Here is a 26,019-nt window from a genome sequence, read left to right on the forward strand (position 1 = left end):
GCTCGTATTCACTCGATGTATCGGTACCACTCGATAGGTGCAATCGTGTAGTGTTACGCGCTTGCCGTTTGTTGACTTCGTGTTACAGAAGTTATGTATTAATAGTTGAATGATTCAATTTAATCATCGGTTAAATAGGTCGAGACGGCAGACGAACATTTGTATTATGTATTATTGCAATACACCGTCGCCATATAACTAAAATAAAGGATAATTCACGTATTTACAGTAGAATTTTTGCTCGACATGTTTCGAACCAATTCGTGGTGCTTAATCGTGAGATTCCGCGGCGGTGACTCGACGGAAACAGGACCAAAAATTACGGAGAACGAATTACAAACTACGAAAGCGTAAAAGGCAATTATTTTTCAAAATAATAATAATAATAACGCACTTACTTAACATAGCCCCGCACTAGGGAAACCCTTTGTCGCGGGGGCCATGGACACACACATAGACAACCACAAATTACACCCAAGCTCACGAGATAAATAAATGTAGGCCATACAAATATTTCTCCCGGCCCGGGAATCGAACCTGAGACCTCTACGCGGCCGTCCGGCATGGTAACCGTACGGCCAAGGAGGCAGTTAAAAATGATTTATCACTTCTTTTTTTAAGTGACGGGACGAACAAGTCGTGCGTCTGATGGTACCCGATACGCTTGTCCATAGCAGTTGCAGTGTGACTCAGACCTATAAATCGCAAAGATCTGAGATGCACTCCCTGAGGATTAAGCTGGCATGTCAATGATACTTGTTGTGCCTGTAATTTCATCAGCATATTCATATTACTTCTTGGCGGCTGAAATAGGTATGGTGGCAATACTTCCCTGAACGAACTGTTTCCCACGAAACCCTACTGCTACTTAAATATATAAAGTTATTGACGTAGTTGTGTAAAATTGTCATGCTCTTTCGATCTGTCTAAAAGTTTTGTTATTCGAAAAAAAGAATGTTTTTATGTAAACATGCTTTTAAAAATCTAAAAAATGTTTTTAAGCTTTGTGTTTCACAAATCATGTAAATTTTGTAGTTTGGCTTTTACGCTCTTTCTTCCCCGAATATCGCTATGTCGGTTAGACATGGGTTTCCTCTAAAAATATACCAGGATTACTTCACATATATGTAGGGCTAGCGCGAGAGCGACACAAAACGCTGAATAGTGCTATTCTCGCAAATAGATCTCTCACTTTATGTTGCGCTCGCGCAAGTCGCGTCTGATCATTTTAACTCTACAGTACAGTCTTAAATTTGTTTTTCTTTTACAATTTCCTATAGTTTTCAAAGTTTCTATTACACCACCTCCCTGACAATGTCAGTTGGTACTTCATAATAAATCTTCGTATAGTAGAGTTTTTATTTCCAATTCAATATATTGTATTTGTCAACGTAATTACAGTAGATAAGTGATGATAAAATATATCGATACCTCCAATGAACACTACGCCAACTTTATTTTTTGCTCATTTTCTGTTATTTTTGTAAACAGCTATATTTATTTACTAATATTATGCTCCCCAGTTTTGTAGAAAAAAATATCTTTATTTTTTTATTTTTCTTTATTTATTCTTTGTTTCTTAACAAAAAACAAAATTGGAATAAAAAACAAAAAAATCGAATTTTGTGAAAAAAAAACAATATACAAAAAAAAATATCATAAAATTAAGTTAACAGAGTGTTTATTGGAGGTATCGATTTTATATGACCCTCTACACTGCTCCTTATAGTATACGAACTATATAAATGTATTCACACGAACTATATAGGCATTCATCATGGCTTTTAGTAACGGAGTTCTCCGATACGCAGGCTTCCTCACTATATTTTCCTTCTCCATTAAATCATTATGAGTTATATTTAATTATCTGATGCTTATCTACTCATAATTTTATGGGATGAGATGTAAAATAACTAACCAGACTTTTGAAAAAACAAGCACTGCATTATTTTGGGGATTTTCCTAGTGTTCGTAAAATGTGCCGGTATGTGTAGACGTCGTAATTACTACTAAAGAACTGCACCATGACAACAACCCGAGTGGCCCAACGGTTTGCACTGTGGCCACTGGTTGAGGAGGTCCCGGGTGTGATTCGCAGTAAAACCAATTCGGGATTGAACTTTACAGAAAATTAACAAATAAATATTAGACAACATCATATACGTTGCTCTAATCCCAAAGTAAGTAAATACTCGTAAATCACTTGTGTTATGGAAATGGGAAACAACGACGGTACCAGTTAGACGTAAAAGTTAGTTTTTCTTCATTGACCCGGACGGAGATGGCGAGGTCATGAAAACCGATGTGCAAGCCACACGATTCACGGAGATGTAAAATTTTTAAAATTGGGTTTTCTAAATTGGTTCTGATCTGGATGTTCTGAGGGTGCCACGAAGTGAATTATTTTCGTTTGCTCTGATACTCATAGTATATTGGCAAATTTCCTAGTCTGAAAACAGGTCATTGGTGGGGTTATCTAGCTCATTATATACATTATTATTTTTACTAAGCTTACTCTTTTCTATAATACCAACGGACATAACAGTTGCAGTGCCACTTAGATGCTTTAAATCGCAAAGATCTTAGGGGCACTGCTACTGCGACCGTCACCTTGAGGCATAAGTTGATAAGTCCCATGTGTCTATAATTTCACCAGCACCCTTACCCTCCCAAACCGGAACGCAGTAAAGCTCACATTACTTTGGCGGCAGAAATAGGTAAGGTGGCAGCATTTCTCTGGACGAACTTTTTCACAAAGAGCTCTACTGCTACTATAATGAATATAATAATAATAATAATAATGTGCCAGACAACCTCACCAATTGCCTGGTCTCAAACTAGGGCATTTCCTGTACAATGAGTACCAGCAGCAACGGAATTCATTCTGAGGCACTTCCCAGAACACCTAGATCAGAACCAAATTGGAATGAATTTAAAATTCATTTCCTAATTAGTCTTATCGGGATTCGAACCCGGGACCTCCTCCTCCAGCGCCCTTAGTGCAAACCGTTGGGCCACTGAGGTCATCAGACTATAGACATAGACTTGTTATATATAGAGATATTATTACGTAAAGATGTTGAATTATAAGTTAAAATATTATGAAGTGTTGTTAGACAGTTAGATTGATTCGGTTATACGAAAATGTTTCACGATTATCCCATAATCGGACGTAATTACTATTTACGCAATCGTTAATGGCCCACGCAAAAGTGAATATGTAAATTCCACTACCTACATTTCATATACAGTTTGACACCGTTTTAATAACCATTAAGTGTAAACAAACCACAATGATCAAATAGAAAAATTCATATTGTAAATAGGAAATGACACTATTTTTTGGGATCTAAGTCGCGTTTATTTTTTTTAAACAAATCAGCAGTCAGCTGTGACCATAAAAACAAATAATGTTGCTATTACACTTTACCTTAAATTAAATAATTAACTTAAATATATCCTTTTTTATGTATATTATAGGTTCCATATTTAAAAGTAAAGAAATCTCTTAGTGTTATGTTTACTCTCAAACATGGAACCCATAATATACATAAAAAAGTATAAATATATTATTCAAGTTATATAGCAAAATATGGTATTTTGACTTACAACAACTTAAGTGGGAGGTATAATTATTCGTTATTTTTTTCATAAATAAAAGTCTACTTTTAGAAAATGAACCTATTGACTGTCAGTCAACCGTGACCATGGGTCCTGTAAAGGATTATCCACACACATCAGGGCCGTGCCCGGGACGTGGACGTTGGTTTGTTTGAAAAAAAAAACAAATATACGCGATTTAAATCCGGAAAAATAGTTTCATTTCCTATGTGTAACAATCGCGAAAACCTAAGAACTCGATAAGTCTACTTTTCTTACTTGACATCTATATTCGCTGCGTCACAATGACAATAGGCAAATAACTTTATATAAAACAAAACCGACCTCAAATACATCTATTTGCCAAGGTTTATTGAAATCGGCTACCGGGAAGCGCGCGAAACCGGATTCATCCCCTAGTTTGAGGTGGAATATTTTCTTCAAATTTAAATCCCTCCTTCCAACAAAAAAAATCATCAAAGTAGGTTTCTCAAAATTTAGAGTAACTGTAGCCGGAGTTATCGCGTAACATACGTACAAAAAAAACATACAGTTGAATTGAGAACCTTTTCCTTTTTTTTGAAGTCTGTTAGATATGTAAAATATAAAAGTTTTTAAATCGAAGGAGTCGTTACATGTCCATTATATGCATTTGAGGGTACACATTATCGAATAGCTAGCAACAGTCAACCGGCCCCCAGACTCGCGCTCCGGTGCAATGTTGCAACACTGGTAACCAAACGCCAATACCCCTTATATGTATAACGATCTGGTTAGTTTAGCAATGTGTTAGCAAAGGATCACCTTTTTCGCGGTCACGCCACTGTCCTAATATTTAAGACTTATGAATCGGTCCCCGCTTGCATATTACAATTTGAACATGTTTATATCACTGTGTTCGTTAGAAATAACATTGCGAAATGTTTATAATGCTCCGGATACCGGTTACTTGGCTTTATCTCGTCGTACGTTTTATGACTCATTTTCTCACGTTAATCACTTCCATCTTGAAACTAAGAAGTGTCATTCAAAATTGGAGTAAAAAGAGCAAAGGCATCTAGCTAGCTTTACGTAATGAGTAAGCATTGAGTATGGAGCAACGAAACGCTGCTAATGAAATTATTACAAAACAATGACATCATTAACCCGGCAACCTCGCCCGCGACATTGCTCTCGAATGCGATGCGCGTGCGTTGTTATTCGAGGGTTGGTGTTTTGCTTCCATATCACTGTTAAATTAAGTGTAATGTCGATGCCTTACTTTTTCAAACTCGTATCTTAAAGAGTGATTAAGGAGATGGCAAAACTGACTATTTATTTGAAATTTCTTTTCAGGGGTGTTATATTGGTTGCATTTCTTTAAGAATAGGTAAAGGCCAGTGTGAGAATATGAAGGAAATGTGATTTGTAATCAGCCTGCAAAATTTGTATATACAATCCATTTTTTCATTTCAGTAATTTGTGCTTTAAGATACGAGATTGAGAAAGTATGGCGATAGAGCGTTGGCTGTATTGTTGTATAGATGTAAGATATTTAAAACTGTTTTGGCAGAAAGCGCGGCGTTACAAATCTTGGAATGTATGTACTAACAATATAATATATAATATAATACAACAATATTATAAAATAAAAGCAGATCATAGGATATCAAAAATCGCGCTAAATGCCAAATGAAACACCAAAACTAAACCAAATATAAAACGCAGTCTATGTGACAATTTGTGTACATTTGCTATCGCCCAAAATATTTTAACGTTTTAACTACGTATCGACGCTGGAAAGCAATCTTGTCGTGAGGTAAAACATTGAAGCTTTAAAATTTTTTACGTTTTGTCGAAAATAGAAAAAAATCATCGTATCATCCAAAAAAAAAAAATTTTAGTACTTCCAAATTTATAACAAGTCGTTTTCTCAATTTTTCGAGATACGACAAGATTATTATCCAGCGTCGATATGTATCGTTAAGGCGTCGTATTTACCTTTAACAGGCCAACGTTTCTGTTGTAGCTAATAGAGAACTGGGCAACAACTATTTAGGATTTTTCCATAATATTAACAGTGTGTTCCGATGGTAATTTTCACAAAAATATGCAGAAGCAATCTTCATAGCATGTCCCAGTCGTAACAAGATGGACAAATAAATATCAATTCAACGCCTCATCTACATAAGTGAAATTTTAAATAAAATGCCAATACCTATAATAGCAACTTCTAGTTGCTTATCTATGATTTACATACGCATGAAATAGTGATTGTAATCTAAGTCGATAACCCGACCTGTTGTGTCACAAACGATCAGTGAACAATGAGCAGTGATAAGCTTTTGCTCACAAGCTATTATTACATCTTGACGTAATATGTAACTAAATCACACAAGTACTGGATAACGGTTTAAAAAACTGGATGTGTATTACTTCTTGTTAATTTTAAGACTAGACCGAAATGATTTTTGGAAATGAAACGGGCTGACTTGTCACTCGTGACATTGGGACTTGTACAGAAATCCGAAACGTTGGTTTGTTTGAAAAATGTTATTATGGTCCGAAAAAATAATTTCATTTTGGAAACTTATTTGATAGAGTCATTTTGTGTCCACTCAGTAGTCACGCAAAGAACGAATTTTGGAGATTTAAAACGTTCTGTCGCTACCAAATGACTAAGTTCCGGCGAAGACAATGAGATCCCCAATACGATGTTAGTTGCGCCAACAAAATATAAAGAAGCCAGTGATTTGCGTTGAAACAATCAAGCCAACGGTTACAAAAGAATTACACAACTATTGCAGAAGCACCGGCTCCTTATTGTTATTTTTTATACACCAATTTCCAGGCGAAATGACATGTGCTTTAGTGTTTTGGCATTTGACGACGTGACTAAATTCGTAACGTAGATTCACTTCTACATTAATGACCATTGTGAGGTAAACTGTATTTAATAAGTAAGGTAAAGTATTTAAAAAATCAACTATTGATGGGACTCATTTGTTTCTGGTTTATTTTTTTATCAATCACAAACCGATTCTCTTTCTTTTTATCAACAAAAGTATGAAGGTCACCAAAGGTTAAAGAAGGTACCTATATATTCTGTCAGTAACGTAAAGATGAATGAAATGTACTGAGCGTGTTAAAGATATGATTACATAATTTATCATGAGTCTATAAATGTAAAAAGTGCACCTCTCAAGTGAATAAGACATCGTTTGCTTACAACTGAACTTGATGAACCACTTTCAAGTCAAGACGCATTGTAGTTTAAATGTAACAAGTCAAAATCGACCTATCAATGGCTGTTCCGGTGTTGACGTTGATGAAATAGTGCTATTAACTAAACGATGATGAGACCAAATGAAGACGCGTTAGTTATTTGAACTTTGCGGTCTACTATACATTACTGAATAATATCATAAAGTACTTAATAATACCCTATTTATCATTTTGTTCTAAGTTGCGAAATTGCACAGCGCATGCAAAATTTGAAATATGCGTTCAAAGTTTCATATTCTAGTTAGTCTTCACTTTCGATACATTATTGTGATCTTACGAATAAAAGGTACATTGTTGCTCTCAATGGTATTATGCGCGATGGAATTTGCTGGTCACTTTTAATTTATTTTTTGCATCGACTTTCCGGTGCTCTTTCAATTTCCTGTCCATATTTTTAATTCCTTGCGGTCCGAACTCGACCTCATCTTGAGGTTTTATCATATCAGACTTTTGTGGTTGATGGCTCTTTTGAAAGTCTAATAACTGCAAATAGGAAGCTGCTTAGTAACGTCAAGGCGTCGCCTTCCTAAGAATGTATGGTTGTGTCAATTCACTTTCACTCAATCAACTCTAACTTACGGATTATTTATTCAATCCAATGTGGGTGAGTTAGAAGTATAGACATTTAGATATAACTTCATACGAGTATATCGGTCCTAGCTTAGAATTCGGTCCTCTTTAAAAGCCTACTTATGTGATCAAACAAAACGAGTAAATATACATATATGTATATAAGACACAGCATGTTGACATCGTCTTTTTTGTCGTTCGACAAATCAACAAAATCAGACACATTTTACTGATCGTTAAAACGCAGCATAACTACGACAATAACGATTTTCAAAAATCGAGCAAATCAGTAGGCACCTGTTGACCGCCAAAGCACACTACATCGAGCGACAATAACAATCGTCAAAAATTAGAGCAATCTGTAGGCAATCAATCGTCAAAACCTCATGAATCCTGTCGATCTAATAATGTACACACCAGACTAATTATCACTAGATCTAACATCGAAGGAAAACTTATTGTATATTCACGTAAAAGGATGATACAGAGCTGAAAGAAAAATAATCAAATCTGCTCACAATTCACAAGAACACACAACCTGCTCGCAAATCGTGACTGGCAAATATACAATTGGTTTATAAAGCTTAAACAGTGCGTTCATATTTAAACGTATTCGTAAGCGACTTTGCCATTGACGGAGCTGTTATCGTCTGCCAGCGATTTTCCACGCACTGCGTTTGACATCGTTGGGAAAATGCCTTCTTTGTCATACATTGTTCTGAAATTAACATGTTTACATTTACTATTTTCTTTACCGGCTTTCCTTTATTTCATTTCCGTTTTTCCCTAACGAAAGTACTGTTTTGACGTCACTTTCTATCTGTAAGTTTTAAGTTGCTTATATCGCGTCGTGAACTCGTTTGACGTTTCATAGTTTGATGTTCATTCAAATGATATGGTGAATTTGTAGATGTTAGTTTTTAAGAATTTAACAATTTTTCGAGTCAAACTTTCTAGAACATTGTCTGCTGAAGTACTGGCATAAAATTGGCCAATTCACATTTATAAATGTATTTTGCACGCGAATTTTTGAGTTTATAAGCCTAAGTGATTTTGAAATTTTATAATTTACGGTAAAGCAATGAACTATCCTTCGATACTTGTTTCTACATCGTGTCTTGAGTTTTAGTTTTACTCATTTTCTATGGTTGTGTTTGGTAAACAAATTGTTTAAATAGTTTATTACGTACAAAATAATTCTTCCTATTCATGAGACGATTCTTCTCTGTCTTACAAAGGGCTATTTAGTTTATGTTCGTCTACACTAGCATTGCAGTTAGCTTTACAATCTGCGTACAATCTCCTCATAGGCTCAGGTGCTCGTATTACGTCAGTGACTTTCCACTTCTAAGAAATATTTGCAAGGTCTGTTGCCATAGAAACGATTTCACGCTTAGATATTGTTAATTATTGACCATAATTCATTGATACAAAATAGAGTTTTTTATATGGTCTCTGTTAGTGTTTGTTTCGTGTATTTTTTAGAAGTATTTATCGATCTCGGCTACATTTCGCACCCTTAGTAATATAAGGGCACAATCCAAAAAAAGTAGATTTTTGGGAAATCGCGTATTAAGATTCTGGATTCCTACATTACACCTATTTTTTCAAATAACATGCTTATTATTTAAGTTATAAATATGAAATTTGGCAGATTTGTTCTTTGATAAATGTATTATAAATAGCAATAAAAAAAATAAAGAATATAAATAAATTCTATAAGTTTCAAGCAAGTTAAAAAAACACTTTCAAGTTAGACCCATATAGTACAAAAAATATAACAGAAATATGGAGCTATTTAAGTTTGATCCCATTTATTATTTAAGTCCCTATCAATTCCCAAATTTCCCAAAAATCTACTTTTTTTGGATTGTGCCCTTATATTACTAAGGGTGCGATTTCTCGTTCACAACAAGAAAATGATCCTAGAAGACTGTTTATGAATTTTGAAGAGATTTCGATTGGCATTCACAGATTTTGAAAAAATGGTACAGTCAGCAAAATTAAAAGGCGTTTCACGAAGCTTTTTTTTATGCCATTCGATGATCCTATTTCTGGTAAGGATCATAAGTTACTATAGGACTAAGTGAGGTAAGACTACTAGAAATGTCAGAAATCACAAAAAGCTTTACCGTACATTATAGTAGGTACCTACTCAATAAAAACTTCATAAAATTCCATTAGAAAAACAAACTGATCACTAGAAATGAGATACATGGACAATCTTCTAGGAACGGTTTCCTGTAGCTATGACGGTTAAGTTAGCTAGCTATCTTTACTGACCCATCCCAATTTTCCATCCTCTCTATTTTGACCAATGGTCCAAATGGGTACAATCATTAAAAAAACGATAATGATTACTGTTATTTGATGCCACCAGACACCTAATAATATATTACATGCTTACCAATACACTCTCAGCAATAACGTCATTACTTGAAAGCAATATCGTGTTACTAATAACGTCTGGCTGACTTAACACTTCTACACATTTACGATGATTGGTTATGCAAAAATCACTTAAATCATTGCCCATTCGGACATGTCACAATGACGAGGCATAGAATTCAGTCTTCCTCTGTCCCACTTACACACTTCCTACAACAAACTTTTCACACCTCATAAGCTTCGAATGTCGCCTGAGCGTGATTGGTGACAATGAATCACGTAATATTTAGCTTGATCTCGATTCTTCTTTACTTCTTCCGTGGTTTTTATTATGAATGTCTAGCTTTGTGGGCTTTGAATTAATAATAATATACGTAATGTAGAGAATCACACCAATTACCTGATTTGATATTAGGAAAGTCCCAGTGCTATGAGTACTAGAGCAACGAAATTCACTCCGAGGCATTACTACGAATACACAGATCAGAACTAATACAAAAAAGTTTATTTCCCACATTGGAACCCGGGACCTCCTAATCCATTATCCACAGAGCAAAACGTTTGGACCACCGATGTCGTCAAGTAGAACTAAAGCGGAATTGGCAATTTCTGTATGTGTCGATTTTTATTACAATTCAATGTGTGCTATCTTTGCTTACGTACACATTGTAAGGTACAGTAAACGGAGCAATAGGAGATAGAATTTTATTAGTAGTAAGTCAGTCAAAACATGGATAATGAAGATGTTATATGGAAATAACATAGACAGCCTTGAGCCCTGTGCAATAAATTTCATCAACCCAGTTATACGTCCGACTGCAAGGCACGGGTCTCCTCTCAGGCGAGGGTTTCGGCTATATGCGGGTTGGGGACTTCACACGTTTTCTGAGAGTTGATAACCCTTCTTCGACGTGCAGGTTTCATAAACTAAAGTAAGTTTAAATGCAAAACAAAAAAAAATTTAATTTCTGTATATATAAATAATAAGAACCAAAACTGTTAAGTTATTGTTAAATAATAACTTTTTACCTAATTGGTTTTTTCTATCTACAAAACAGTTAATCTATACAGTTGAACTGTTCTTTAAACATCCGGTTAGATCTAAAGTGACAGGCCTTATTTATTTGTGAGCTTATTTGGCTTAACCGTCTTTTCTTATGTAATAAGTCACGCAGTTAATAAATTCGCACTACTGTTATTAACCGTACAATGAAAAGATTTTAAAAGTTGTTACTAAACAGCTTTGTAAAGAATAGTTTCAAATTACGCTTAGTGCTTGATTGGAATAGATTTTTTATTAGTCTGCACGCTCAAAGGTGCTTTTCTTTTTGATGCAAAATGCAAAAAGAGAGGAGTTGTAAGTTTGAAATCTTTGTTTGTGTGCCTATCTATGGCATCGTACGTACCTTTCAAAGGAATGGTTTCTTCTCAAAGCATTTTTTTGTTATTAGAAGGCTAATTGTAGGATGTCGCGAACTCCTTGTTTTTTTATATTCCTTTTCATTATTATTCTTGTTTTGAAAAAAATCATATGTTTTTGCTATTGCATTTCTCCTACATTTGTGCTCATTTCTGTCGCCTTCTTCACTCGTTTGTCTCGTGCCGTCTATATCGTCCATTTCATTGTGTTCTAAATAGGATGGTTCTTACCTACGTTTGATGAAGAAGCTGGTAAATTTCATCAGCTCTTTTCCCAGTCAGTGTAGGGATCTTAATCATAAAATGAATATTTATTTTAATGCCAGTTGTCAGTCAAATACATTTATTCAAATACTTTATATGCCCGTAAAAATATACATAATTTTAATAAGAAAGAAGATATCCATAATATTAACGTTAGAGATAAGCCCAAACTCATGGTGCCACGATTTCGTTTAACCAAGGTAAACAACTCTTTTATGGGGAACTGTATACGTTTTTACAATAAGATTCCGGAGCATATATTAAGTTTATCATTTCCTAAGTTTAAAAACTACATTAAAAATATTTTGATCGAAAAGTCGTATTACAAATTTAAAATTTAAGACTACGTGTTTAATAAAGATGTATGGAAAGACGACATGGCTCCGGAATCCACACAAATTTGATTCAAAGTGTATTCCATAGTATTTAAGTTTATTTGAAAAGAGCAATCCTTAGAGTTTCTTGCTCGTTCTTCTCAGGGAGGTCAGCGTAGTGAACGAGTAGAGAGAGAGTAAATTTATTTTACGTATGGAATAAATGATCTTTGACTTTGACTTTGAATCGACTTAAAATGTGTTATGCTATGGAAATCCGACGACATTATAATAACATGATAACCTTGATTTGATATTGCAACCAAGGCAGTCTTAGACTATTCCTAACGTAATCGACATATGCTCCTTGTGAAAAAGTTCGTCCAGACACGTCCTGCCACCTTACCTATTTCTGCCGACACACAGTAATGTCAGTATTACTGTGTTCCGGTTTTGAGTGGTAATGAAATTACTTAAGACTTGTCAACTTATGCCTCAGAGTGATTTATTCCTTTCCTGGACGAACTCTTTCAGAAGTACATCTACTGCTACTAAAATAGACCTGTATTCAAATTGACCTGAAATCAATGTTTCAGTTCGAAATTATTCACTAGTTCGAAATTATTCATCATTACCATCTTCTTCATACGTCACACTGTGTCAGCAAGCAATGCTTACGAAACACTTCTTTTCACGATTGCACATGTGGGAATGACATAATCTCTATAAGATCGACAGGAGAAACGCAGCAATAGTTACTGATAGCAGTTTCCTGTCGTTGATGTCGTTTAGTTCTCTTGTCTATTAACACTTCGATGTTTGGTTAGGTAGTATTTTGACAGACAGGTTTATCTGTCTGGATTTTGTTAAGTGTTTTCTTGAGGTATTGTTTTTGTAATGGGGCTGACGTATTCCATAACGATCAAAGTAACTAAAAAAAATTAGGAATAAAAAAATAGGGGGGTCTGCTCTCGTTGTCCGTCTGACATCTGTCCGAAACAATTACTGTCAAATAAGTAATACTCGACCAAATTAAAAGACAATATCTAGATGAAGCTTCTTCGCATCATGCGTCTGTTAATTTGGTCGAACATTGCTTATTTGACAATAATTATTTTGGCCGGATGTCGCACAGAGAATTGGAGTACAAGGTCAAGTTTCACCATGGGTGGCGCAAACGTCCATAACTAAAAAGCGTACAAAATTATTATTTCATAGTAATTCTAAGCGAATTTCTGCTTACCTTTTTACTTCTTAGAAATAGCCAGTAAGTAAAGAAAGAGGTCTTACATAATTAAGCTTCATTTGGATAGAAGTCTACGTGTCTTTTGACATAGGTCGCTTTTATTGCTTTCGAACGATCATTGATTCACCAGAATAAGTGCGGCAAAATATTGAAGTTTTTTCATCAATCTTGTTGCCGCGGCTCGAAACTATATTACATCTTTATTTAGATCTTACAATGCATTGAATGTGCGCGGAATGGTTTGAATGATGAATTGAATGCGCTGTGTATTGACTTATCTACAGGCAATGAACTGTGCTGTCTGGATGAATAAATATTTTGGGTTTGAATTTGGAATTATTGAATTTGTTTCATTTTTATCTCTACTCAGTAGTGTTTTGCAGTTTGTTATGTCGGTTCATTGTAGAATGCTTGTGGCAATTATTGCACAAAAGTAAAATGTTTAAGCGTCCGTAAATTCAAAAGAGTGCTTTGTTATTTTTCTATAATTTTCTACACACAATCGTTTGGTTGGATTTTCACGCATACTGCATATTTAAACACCGGCTAAACGGAACTAATCGTTTTCAAACCTATATTGAATAGAATGCTTTGTGGACTACTTTCGCAGTAATTTGGAAAAACAATGACACGTCCTTCTTTCCAAATGTAAACATTCAGTATTTTGGAGCGGTCACTGACAGTTTTATGTTATAATTTACATTTGATGGAAAACATCCAATGATAATTACCATTACAAACATTACTAGAGTTAATAGAGTATTTTGTGCTAGAAGTGAACGAAACTAAACGAAAAAGTCGACTTTCGGGAAATAAGTGTAAATTTAAATAAGCGCAATTGCGGCATTGCTTTGAAGATGCGATATATTTTCGAAAAATATTATATTGTTCTTTATGAAGCGAATTATTGCTCAAGGATCCGTTAATTACTGTTAAAAAAAATTATTACAGTGACTTAACAAAGACGTTTGCGTGGAAATTTTATGTTACGCGCTAAGCGAAAACCATATGCATAACACAGAAAAGCCCTATAACAGGTTGCACAAAAGCAGTACAGTACAGCCCTACATGTTGCGCAATGGCCGCGACACTTCCCCATAATTTCTCTTATGCAATCAATGGTATTGTCATGACAGAGACTTCTAGAAGCTTATGGATTCTATGATGTCTAGCGACGTTATTTGTGGTGTCGTGTCCATGCATTTATTTATATTCTGGACAAAATGATATCGACATATCGTCATGCCATATTGCATTTACTATAGTCATACTTTCTGAGATTATAGAAAAATAAAACCCTTTACTTTTTATAACAAAATAACCATAAATATCCGAATCATTAATATGACACATCGCTGCTAAAATTATCTTGCGGTGGCAGTAGCATTTTCGATAAAATAAAACAGTGACCTAAAATTGGATGATACTTGACAGTGTTTGAAGACCCGCTTATTCACACAGAAAACTGCGTATGGAATGACAGTTGCACAAAGAGCCATGAAGCGTTGTATGCTCGTCATCAAACTTATTGATTGAGTTCTTAATTCCAAAATCCAACTACCACTATGGTCTAGGACATAAGAGATTGGATAACGAACTTAAAGTAGAGCTGAGCGGGGCATATTGCGAGGCATGGTGAAGACAGATGGAGTACAGCAATAATCGATTGGTGGCCAAGAAATAGTTATGGAAACGTATCACGGCCTGTAACGAGATGGGTGCATGAGATCGTCAAAGTTGCGGGCTATATATAGTATATGGGTGAGATTAGCGCAGGCGTTGTCGATGGCACAAAATACTTCAGGCCTGTGTCCAGCAGTGGGTGAAGTCGGGCTGCGGATGATGATTACTATAAAAATAATAACGCACACTCTCAATATAGCCCCGCACTAGGGAAACCCTGTGTCGCGGGTGTCATGGACACACACATACACAACCACAAATTACACCCAAACTCGCGAAAGAAATAAATGTAGACCATGTAAATATTTCTCCCGGCCCGGGAATCGAACCTGGGACTGCGTGACAGACCGGCATGGTAACCGTTCGGCCACGGAGGCAGTTCAATGATGATAGCAGTGACAGTAACTTAAGAATTGAGTATCATTTGTCGGTCTAAACTTCCTATTCTATAGACTAATTCACAAGCACTTGTTCTCGAATTCCGCAGCATAATCTTATAATTTTCTATTTACTAAAGTACTCTATAGTTTAGTAACTGTTATTTATTACAACAGATATTACATATGTTATAACATATTACTCAAGATTGCAAAATTGACAGTTTCGTAAGCATTATGCATACATTTGCAATTTTAAATTAAATTATGAACGCGCCGGCTTATCGGCACAGTTCACACTTTTGTTCTTTACGATTTTAGAGTCGTTATGCTGACCTTTTCAATTGATGACAAGTTTAACTAGTTTTTTATTAAGTAACAGTCCTTAAGTGACAAATCATGAATTCTAAGTTTGTAAATAATTTAACTTTTAAAGTTTCCGACAGAAATCTCTAAAAGTAAGTTTTGTTTCGTTGTGCACGTAAATCCTTTATTTTAAGTATTGTGTCCTGTATTTAGGTTTGCAGGAAGACATTTCTTATAGAAATAGGCAATACCTTTGTTTGTTTTCCTTTTTACTAAATGTGATTTGGGTTTTCCGTGATTAAATAAAAAAAATAAAACACCGACTTATTTGCGTAACAAAATTGGCAACTTATTAATGGAATAACTCTATTTACACCTCTATATTAAGTTAAATATGCATTATATAGCGGGACTACTATTGTACGTACTATTTAATACTAAGATCTAGTGTTATTTTTACCTATTTAAAACGCTCTTCACGACCTGTATTAATAACATTACGTGTACAAATAATACCTAAAGTTCCTTTGAAACTTTGATCTGTATGTTCAATTCACAGAACACTTGTGTCATGTAGAGATCCTGTAAAGAATTTTTACCGCAGATCTTGCACTACCGAACTTTTCCATTTTCAATGAAACCTACATATCGAAAAAGGGTCATACGACCCTTCGAGGAAAGGTGAAGTATCCAATTCACTTTGACCGTGGGTGACGTACTGAGGTGTAACTCCTCGCTTAGGAGATGAACATATAGTACCAGACCAAGCTTTAAAAAACGACTATCGGCTGAGTTTATAGTGCGTCATCTGTGTCACTTATACCTACATATATTGTTTGTCATTTTGCTGTGCTCTACAAACCCGAAGGTAGCCGATTATAGCCGATCTTTTTCTAAAGCTCGAGGTATGTATATGGATTGATCTAGGTGAATTTATAAATTTCCTATCATTAAACGCCACCACGATATTTTAAACAATACTAGTTACTTAATTAATTTTTTTTTCCTAAACTTCTTATATAATGATACGCAAATGCGTGACCTGCAAACGCATCTACATTCTACACAGCAAAATTATGATAATTACAGTGTAAATTACGGAAGTAGATTTAATGTGTAATTAAAATTCTTTTACCACTAGGTTTTGAGTTCTCAAGTATTGGCCAAGGAAAAATACGTAACATCAAATAAGTTTAGCTCCTGTGGTGGAGTTATTACTGTCACCACAGGAACTAAACTTAACAACAAATAGAGCACCTTATCTCAATTTCATATAAGTTTGATAACACATCATAATATTCAAGTTATATTGAAAATAAAAAATCATTGCCGGCCCTGCGGTGAATATATAAAGTATAACAATACTTTTGAATGGAAATTAATTACGCTCGGTAATGATTTCACTTTGTTAAACGAATATTTTCTGCTTGTTTCAGGTATTGTTGAAATCTGTCATGAAAAGAGTGTTTATGTTTGAAGTAAGTCTGTAAGTCTGTATGTAGTATCTTAGATCCCTAAGGAATGGCATCTTAGCATCCTTTAGATAAATTAGGAGCCTAATTTACTTTTTTCGGTATTAAAAGCTGATCTTTATTAAGTTGACTCGGAACCAAGTGTGATAAAGAGGGCTGCAGTCATTTCCAAAGCTCTTTTCTGAGAGTTTGAATTCGAAATAATTGCTTTACAAGGGAACTCCCAAGTCTTAAAAACCACATTTAAGTATTTGAACTCAAACAATTTCGAAACTTTTTTGTCAATTTTAGCTAGACAAATACCTATAGAACATTTTAAATTGTATCACGAAATTTTAATTCAGCATTTGCCAAGTTCTCACGCAAACCGGTATCGTTCAAAAACAAAAGTGAACAGCTTTTTTTAATTATGAGATACGCCGGTCTCCGGTTGTTGGTCGGTGGTCGAGTGACACCGTTGCGTTCCGTTCTACATGCATGTTTTACTATCGCTTTTGTTTTGTTTTTAGGTTAAAGAAGTCGTTTTAACAGGCTTAGAGTTTTGTTTATTAGTAACTACAAGTCCTGCTATGTGATTTGTCATGGAGCATGATTGTGCTTTTTTATCGTAAATGAAGAAAAACTTCAATTTAAAAGAATGGAGCCCATCGTTGATGCTCTGCATCCTGTTACCATGCAGGTATCACGTTCGTTCCTTTCTGGAACATGCAAGATGTGAAACAGGGCCCCTTCTGAATTATTTTCTTTGTGTTATGACATGGATTTTTTCAAATATCGTGTAAACAGGGCTCTTGAAAGTCGACTGTACGTATATAGGCAGTTCTTCTGGTGTTGCAAATGTGTTTGCGCGTGACCACCTGCCATCAAACGGCTCGTCTGTTCCTTTGCCTCTTAAAAGAAATAGGTTATCTACTTTCATCGTTTACCTACTTAAAATCATATATTTTAATTTTATGACGGGAGTTAAATTTTAAAATTATAATTTAATTATTTCTTTATAAATATATAAACTTATACACATGTAAATAAATAAATAAAAATATAATTATGTAAAATGCATAAATTATAGTTGCATGTTGTTTATTATTGTAATGTAAGCAATAAAAGTTTATCTCTCAAATTGTTAAACTTTGCCGTTCCCTTTACGGGGTCCATATGAGCACATGTATATTAAGTAAGATATTTTGTAACGAATGAAAAATGGTGGCAAAGAATAAATGAAATGAAATGAAATCAATACATGCGATAAATGACCTTCCAAATGACAGCTTCTTGAAATTTACCAATACGATACAAATCTAGAAAACTCGTACCCACATCGAAAGTCGCTAGTGCACTTAGTCCCATTCGAATCCGAGAAATTCCTGTGACATTTCGGACCGTCATTTCTCAGATTCGGAATAGGGAGTCTACTCTCGATTTCCGTCCGACATCCGTCCGAAACAATTACTGCCAAATAAGCAATACTTGACCAAATGAAAAGACGCGTGATGCGAATGAAGCTTTATACTGGATACTTGTCTTTTAATTTTGTCGAATATTACTTATTTGACAGTAATTGCTTCGGACAGATGTCGGACGGAGATCGAGAGTAGACCCCCTGATACTAATCGGACGTGGTGCGTAAACGCTCTAAAACCGGTTCCTTTCGAACACCGTTGTATGACAGATTACACCCTCGTTCTTCTTCTTTAATTTGAAAAGAATTTCTTAAATCTCCACTTCTTTCATTTCCTTCGAATTTTATGGGTTTTTTTTTGCTATTTTATGCGCTTCAACTGGATCTCGTTCATATAACCATATTATATTCATCTTCTATTTTATCTCTCTTCGGTAGATCAATGGTTAATACACAGGTCAATAGATACGAAGGTTCCTGGTTCGATTGTAGGCCGGACCAGATTATGCCCCGGACTTTTCGGAAACCATTCAAGTCTAGTCATTTTGGGCAGTTCCTTGGTTTAAACCAGTTAATAGTCATGTTGTCGCAGTGCCGCTGAGAGCTTTAAATCGCAAAGATCTAAGGGGCACTGCCACTGCGTTCATCGCCTTGCCCATCTTATATACCTGAAATTTCGCCAGCACCTCAACCCTCAAAACCGAAACATTAATGCTCACATTACTACTTGACGGTAGAAATAAGTCAGGTGGTAGTACTTCCCTGGACGAACTCTTTCACAAGATCTCTGCTGCTACTCTCCAGCAAGTACGTACATTTGTTTTGCTTCTATCATTTACCTGACCTATAATGATAGTTTGTGACAATGCGACCTCTTTCATCGTCATCCTACCTTTTTATCACCCTTTTCTCTAGTTCCTGGCTACCTACTTGACATTTTGAATCATTCTTAATTTCCTTTTCTTCTTCATCACTTACTTTTCTTCTTTCCATCGCCACTCTTTTCTAAATTTACGAAGCGAGCTCACGTGCTTGATTTCTCATAAATTCTGACCAGTTAAATTATGTAACCTGTTTGTAAAGTATTATATTTCTAGTACCATTGAAAATCATGTAACCGAACTGCTTATAAAGTATAGTTTTTCTAGAAATTACAGGCTCTTTTGGGGTAAGTTCCTTTTTACTATAGCCTGTATTTAATTTAAGTAGGGAGTGTTTTTATACGATTGTGAATGTTTTTATTGTTACAGCCTTTACGCCTTACTTTACCTGTTCTTTTCCTTTCCTGTACTCTTTCTTTATTTCTACAATCAAATTCATGTGGACTGAGTCTTGTATTAATTACGCGAGACTCGCGTGACAAGTTTATCCTCGGTCTTTTTACCCGCTTTTCTTTAATTTCGTTATTCAACAATAGGTTTGTATATTTGTATAAATAAAGTATATTACCGTATCGTTTCCAGTTACGGTTTTTACGTCGTCAGACCAAATAGACCTTACATAGGTTGATGCAACAGTTCGTATCGTTCTTTGCATAACCGCAGCACTGCGGCTAGGTAAAGTTAGCAACAAATATGCGATGATTCAATCGTCCATAGTTGTAGAAATAAGTGTAAAGATGAGTTTTGTTTGTTTTTACATAGGTGAATTTATATAATTAACCGCCATGCTTGCGACTCGATAGAGTTTGCAAGATGATTGCGTCGTCAATCACTGTAACGATTATTTTGTAAATAATTAATATTGAATGGGTGTCCGTTTGCGATTGTAACGCAAACTTCTGATTTTATTTTGAATGAATGTTGAGAATTTATAAAATGATCTATCTCTGTATCTTTTAGTGGCAGTAGAGCTCCTTGTCAGGTTTTGAAAAGTAAGAGTGCTAGTGAAATTGCAGGCACATGGGACTTGTTCCTCCTCAACAACATACTCCTCAGAGTGACGGGCCCAGTGGCAGTGCCCGTCAGATTGCTAAAGCTCTGAGTGGCACTGAAACTGTTATGGACACGCGTGTCGCTTATCTCCAGACGCACTACTTGTTCGTCCGTTCACTTGGTATCATAATAAAAATCCACTTCGGGTCGCAGAACCAGTGAAGTAAGTAAGAAAAAAAATCAATATTTTTCCAAATTTAATCTTAATTTTAGCTTCTCTCTTATATTTTGAAATATTTCCGCCATTTCATTAATTACCCTACGTATCTATGGAAATTGTTGAGGAAAAGTGTGATATAATTAGAGTCAAGATATATTCATATCTTGCAATAGCAATTTCATTTTAGTCTCATTTAACTAAAAAGCACTAAAGCTATTTTTATATAATTTTGTAATGAGTCGAAGCATAGCTATGAAATAATCACCAATTACTTGCTAAATGACAGTACAACATAACGTAATGTTATAGAATTTAGCTTTATTACGCATTACGTTTAGTTATTTATACAACAATTTTGCGACCAATTTCGAAAGTCATTCAAGTTAATTCGATTTTTAATTCGATCGATTCGATAATAGTAATGTAAAACGTCATATGAAATATTATTTAGTTTTTAATCCATGCGTTTGTCGAAAAACGAAAGCGTTTTTCGCGAAACATTAATATGTGTTTTTGAGTTTAAAAAAAGCATTGGCATCCCTGAAACACGTCATACTAAAAGATATCAATAATGATTTCAAATTATCGGTTCTAATAAGGCGATCCAATTAGAACGCTTTCTTTCACCAGTTCATTTTTAATCTGTTAATAATCGTCATGATATTGTGAAGTAATAATTAATCAATTGACCGTAGTAAAAGAGCTACCAACGTACTTCCAGCCTTATGTTGAAGGTAATAAAAATTAGCATTTATTTTAAGTGGAACGGAAAGAACGAGATTGATGGTGCAGAAAATACAGTTTTTCTGATTGTGTAATCACTTCGGTACTTAAAAAGACAAATGAATTGTGCTCTTATGTAGTTTGTTACAAAAAGATTGTATGTTTGATTAGTTAATTGTATTATGATTTATGTTTTTGTCTAACTGTATCTTTAGTTGATTTCTCGTTCACGTTTTAATTAAGTTCGAAGAATTATTTGTAAAAGATTAAATCTCAAAATGAATATCTTTACATTGGTATAGTTTCTATGTAATATCATAACTAGCCTTTGCTTGCGATTTCATGAATATAAAATAAAAGAAAAGTTCCAATTTGACGCCAAAGTTCGCCAGTACAACTCCTTGTGAATGAGTTTGTCGACGGAAGTACTGCCGCCTTACCTATTTCTGCCACGAAGCAGTAATGTAAGCATTATTGCGTTCCAGTTTTGCTGGTGAATTGATTAGGGATTTAAAACTCTCAGTGGTACTGCAACTGTTACCAACAGGCGTGTCGATAAAAAAAGAAAAAGAAAAAAGAATAAGTTGAGAAAGGCTACTTTGGATTCTCTGAGTATCAATTGTGATTAGATCTCTAATTCTGCAATACGCATCACAATGACCGGCCTTGGCACATATGGAAGGTTATTAACTGTTTAATGTGATTGTGTTGATAATGTTGTAATTTTTTAAGGTCAACAGTGTGCACTTATCAATTTGATTATTTGCAAGTGGTTATAATGGTTATGATGTGCATTTATTTTTTAATTTAACGTGTGAAGATGACGACTGCCATCGGGTTGTCTAAGAGGTTTATATATTTTTTTTTTTACTGTACTTACTGACTGGACGAACAAGTCGTGCGCCTGGTGGTAAGCGACACGGCAGATAACAGTTGTATTGCCACCAGAGCTTTAAATTGCAAAGATCACAGGGGCTAGTTAACAAGTCCATTGTGCGTGTAATTTCACCAGCTCCCTGACCCTTCAAAACCGAAACTTGATTAAAGAAAATTTAGTAGCAGTAGAGTTCCTTGTGAAACAGTTCGTCCAGGGAAGAAATGCGCACATTTATGTGTTACGGTTTTGAAGGGTAAGGGTGCTGATGAAATTACAGGCACATGGGACCTGTCAATTTATGTCTTAGGATGACGGGCTCATTGACAATGTCCCTCAAATCTTTGCGATTTAAAACTCTGATTAGCAATGGCAACTGTTATGGACAGGCGTGTCGCTTATCACCATTCTCACGGCTCTTGTTCGTCCCGTCGCTTGATATCATAAAAAAAACTTGTTGATCTTGTGTTAAATATATAAACTAATACTTACTTTCATTGCTGCCGATGTCCTCACGCAGTACTCAAACTAAATACTCCCGGGAAGGCTCAGCCTTCTGATAACGAAATTACCCTTCGAATACCACAATTATCGTGTCACTTAACACGCTGAGTCACTAATGGTACACAGTTTGTCATTAGAATTTGATGAAGAATGTTTAAACAATTTTTTGATTGTCTCTTTGGAAAGTTTACACTGATTCTAATTTAAGCCACTGTATTTTTTTAGTCAAGTTCAGTTGAACGCACACTGAATTTATTGCACCCAAATTTGACTGAAACACGTGCACCAAAGGTGAACAACACTAAATTCAGCACTTAATGAATGTTTTTCCTTTAGTTAAGTTATTTAGTGAAAAACGAGAAGAAAGTTATGCAATTACAAGAGGTTATATATCATTGTTCCGAATGCACTCTCCCACGGTGTCTCACTATCGATGCACTTTGCACTAACGATTGTTTCTGTGGAGAAATAAAGATTGAGATTAGTGTAATTTTAGTGTAAATGTTAATTATATGAAATTTCGAGATAACACATGGTTGAGAGGGAAATTTGTATGATTAAATTGAATTTTGAATATCAGTTGATGACGTGACGACTGCATGCGCAAATAGGATTGGTGTACTTGAAGACCATTAATTGTTTTGAATTTGATTTAAGAAATAAAATATTTATGACATAAGAAAAAGACATGTAAATAAAAAACCTGCCTCAAAAGTTTGTACAATTACATCTACATCTATAGTGTCCTAGGGACCAAGCACGTTTTTCCTAATTGCTGAAAATCAGGTTTCATAATTTTTTTAAGACTATTTTTTTGTCAATTTCATAAATAAATAAATAATTTAATAAATTTATATATGTTTACTTAATTTTAATAGGGTAGTCAAATAAAAAAAAATCTTGATGCCTGGACGCTTTTGATGTGTGTTTTTGCTAAGTTTGATTGCATGTGATATCCAATAAACCGAATTCATCCCCTAATTTTCGACCCTTAAAGGTAGGATACTTTCTTCATATTTGGGATATATGACCACTACTGAGGTACCCCCTTTCCAATAAAAAAAAGATTCACGGAAATTACAAATGTCGGAGTATAATCGAATTGAGAACCTCCTCCTTGTTTTGAAATTGGTCAAAAAGATGTGTTTGAAATTTTGTTTTAGAATAGAATAGAAGAATTGAATAATTTATTTCATATTATCAATTTCATAATATCACAATTCGAAATATAATTTCAAGGGATAACATGATCGTCATTAATGTAAATAATAATTTTATTGTTAATATAAAATAAAATACTTAAAAGAGAAATGAAGACAAAAATTTAAATATTTTCAAATTACAAACGCCCAAAATTTAAAATATAATTACAATTTCTTCAAAACAAAATTCCTCTACACTATAGAATTCATTATCCAATAAAAGGTCTTTCAGCCGGGAACAAAACACTTCGTCATTTGTAACACTTTTTAGACTTGTGGGTAGGTGTTCGTAAAATCGGGTGTGAATGATTACGAGAAATGGAATTTTTGAAAAGTAGAGTTGTATTTTTTTTAAATATCTGATTTTTAAAATTCCGTAATCTTTACACAGGGTCGTTAAATTTAGGGTACTACGAGAGTCTAGAATGCAAAACAATACTGGAATACAAATAGCATAGAATATATACGACGCTACATCGATGTGTAACGACCACTGAAACGACGACGGGAAACGACCACTGAAGTAAACTTAAACTTACTCAATAAAATTTGAGACAAAATAATCACACGCGACCACTAACTAAAAAAAATGACAACTTAAATTCCAGAGCTCGAGTTCACAATTAAAACAAGTTGTGAATTCACACGAACTAGTTGATATCAACGTTATCTAATATTAACTAATTAATGTTAATGATTGCACCCTATTAGACATTGGCGTAGCGGTAATTTTAATTGCTACCTTCATACTGTCGGCTAACTTCGGCTTCCGTGTTTTAGCTTTTGACAGTTTCCACAACTGGCATTCCATACACACCGAAACCAGATTTGCAGCAGCAACATGCAAGAAGTTTGAAATAAAAAAGCGTTTTTTAAATTTTAATTTAACGAAAAAAATCATCACTGCAAATGGGTGTCCCGTTCGTTGCACAGGCTTTGTGTTACTTCGATATCGGCTCGGCCAAAACTTTGACTTCCTGTACATCGTTAATTCACGGAAAAGTAATTAGCATTGATTAATATGCGAAGCTTATGAAGAGGTATATAACGTGAGTATGACTCTAAGAACAGTTGGAGAAGGAACGTGTACAAGGTGTACGGATGTTGTTTTCTTATAAATTCTATATACATATCTCGTATCAGTAGAGCTCCTTGTGAAAGAATTTGTCCAGGGTAGTACAGTTACCATATTATATATTTCTGTCGCCAAACAATAATGTGAGCATTACGGCGTTCTGCTTTTAAAGGGCACATGGGACTTGTCAACTTTATGTTTTAGGGTGACGGGTGCAGTCGCAGTGCCCGACCGTGCACTCTGACTGGCCCTGTAATTGTTATGAAGTCAAAGAATTATAATTAATTAATCGTTTAATAATCAACTTATTTCTTTATATTCTTTTATGTTTTAGTAGTTTATTACCAGTATATTTTCTTAACAATTACGGTATATTAAATTGAAGAGGTTTTGGAATTTAATTTAAAACGTTGTTAATTAATGTTTTGACATTATTAAATGGTATTTATTGTAAGTATTAAATTGAAATTTTGTTTAACCAAAAGTACACTATTTTATTTATCACTTTGATTAAAGTAGATGATCATTTATATAGTTTCGTTCACAAGAAATATTTCCCAAAATCGTCGAAAACTACAGCACTTTTACTATGTATTATTTCATAATTATGAACTTTGAATATGCTACAAACATAAATAGCTATATTGGATTGTTATTAGCGACTATCTCTTAGAAAGAAAACAGTAATCTGTTCGTCTTTCTACTCTACCTTGTCGTAAACGCAGTAAGCAAGTTGGTTACTGTGCTAATCCATTGTGAGTCTACTAGTAAGTTCTTAAGAATAAATAATATAAAATTCAGATGTAAATTCGTAAACTACGCAATTACGTAATTGATTGAGCAAAAGTTCGCTAAATCGCCGTAATAGCAAAAAGAAAATTGTTAAAACTTAAATCATTTTTTTCACGGAACTTCAAAAATGCGTTACTGAGATTTAAATTTGTGCAGCGTTATTGTTTTTTGTCTTCGCACTTTTGCGAATTGTGTAACTTGTTTAATAAATTCTTTAAAGACATTAGTTTAACAACTGCTTGTAACAATAGTGTTTGTTACCATGGTAGATTGACAAGCGTTTTTAAAGTTATTTATTAACGACTTTCTTTTTTTTATTTTATAGTATAAATTGACCTGGCGAGGAAGTCGTGTTTCTGGTGGTAAACTACGTTACTGTCTCTAATAGTTGCAATGCCACTCAGAGCTTCAAATCGCAAACATTTGATGGACCTGCCACTGAGTCCGTCCCCC

General features: G+C 34.6%; 1 protein-coding gene across 3 annotated transcripts in view; it reads right to left on the reverse strand.

Annotated features, from left to right (window-relative positions):
* The window catches only part of LOC113226019 (glucose dehydrogenase [FAD, quinone]), a 53,694-nt gene that overhangs the window by 24,301 nt on the left and 3,374 nt on the right, over positions 1 to 26,019 (reverse strand). For all 3 annotated transcript variants that reach the window (XM_026458526.1, XM_026458525.1, XM_026458524.1), the window contains exon 2: positions 22,486 to 22,955. The gene's annotated coding sequence lies outside the window, so the exon portion shown is untranslated. The remainder of the gene's footprint in view (positions 1 to 22,485; positions 22,956 to 26,019) is intronic.

This window comes from Hyposmocoma kahamanoa, unplaced genomic scaffold (assembly GCF_003589595.1).
Source record: "Hyposmocoma kahamanoa isolate Upper Pololo Valley unplaced genomic scaffold, ASM358959v1 180, whole genome shotgun sequence".
In the NCBI taxonomy this organism is placed as follows: Eukaryota; Metazoa; Arthropoda; class Insecta; order Lepidoptera; family Cosmopterigidae; genus Hyposmocoma; species Hyposmocoma kahamanoa.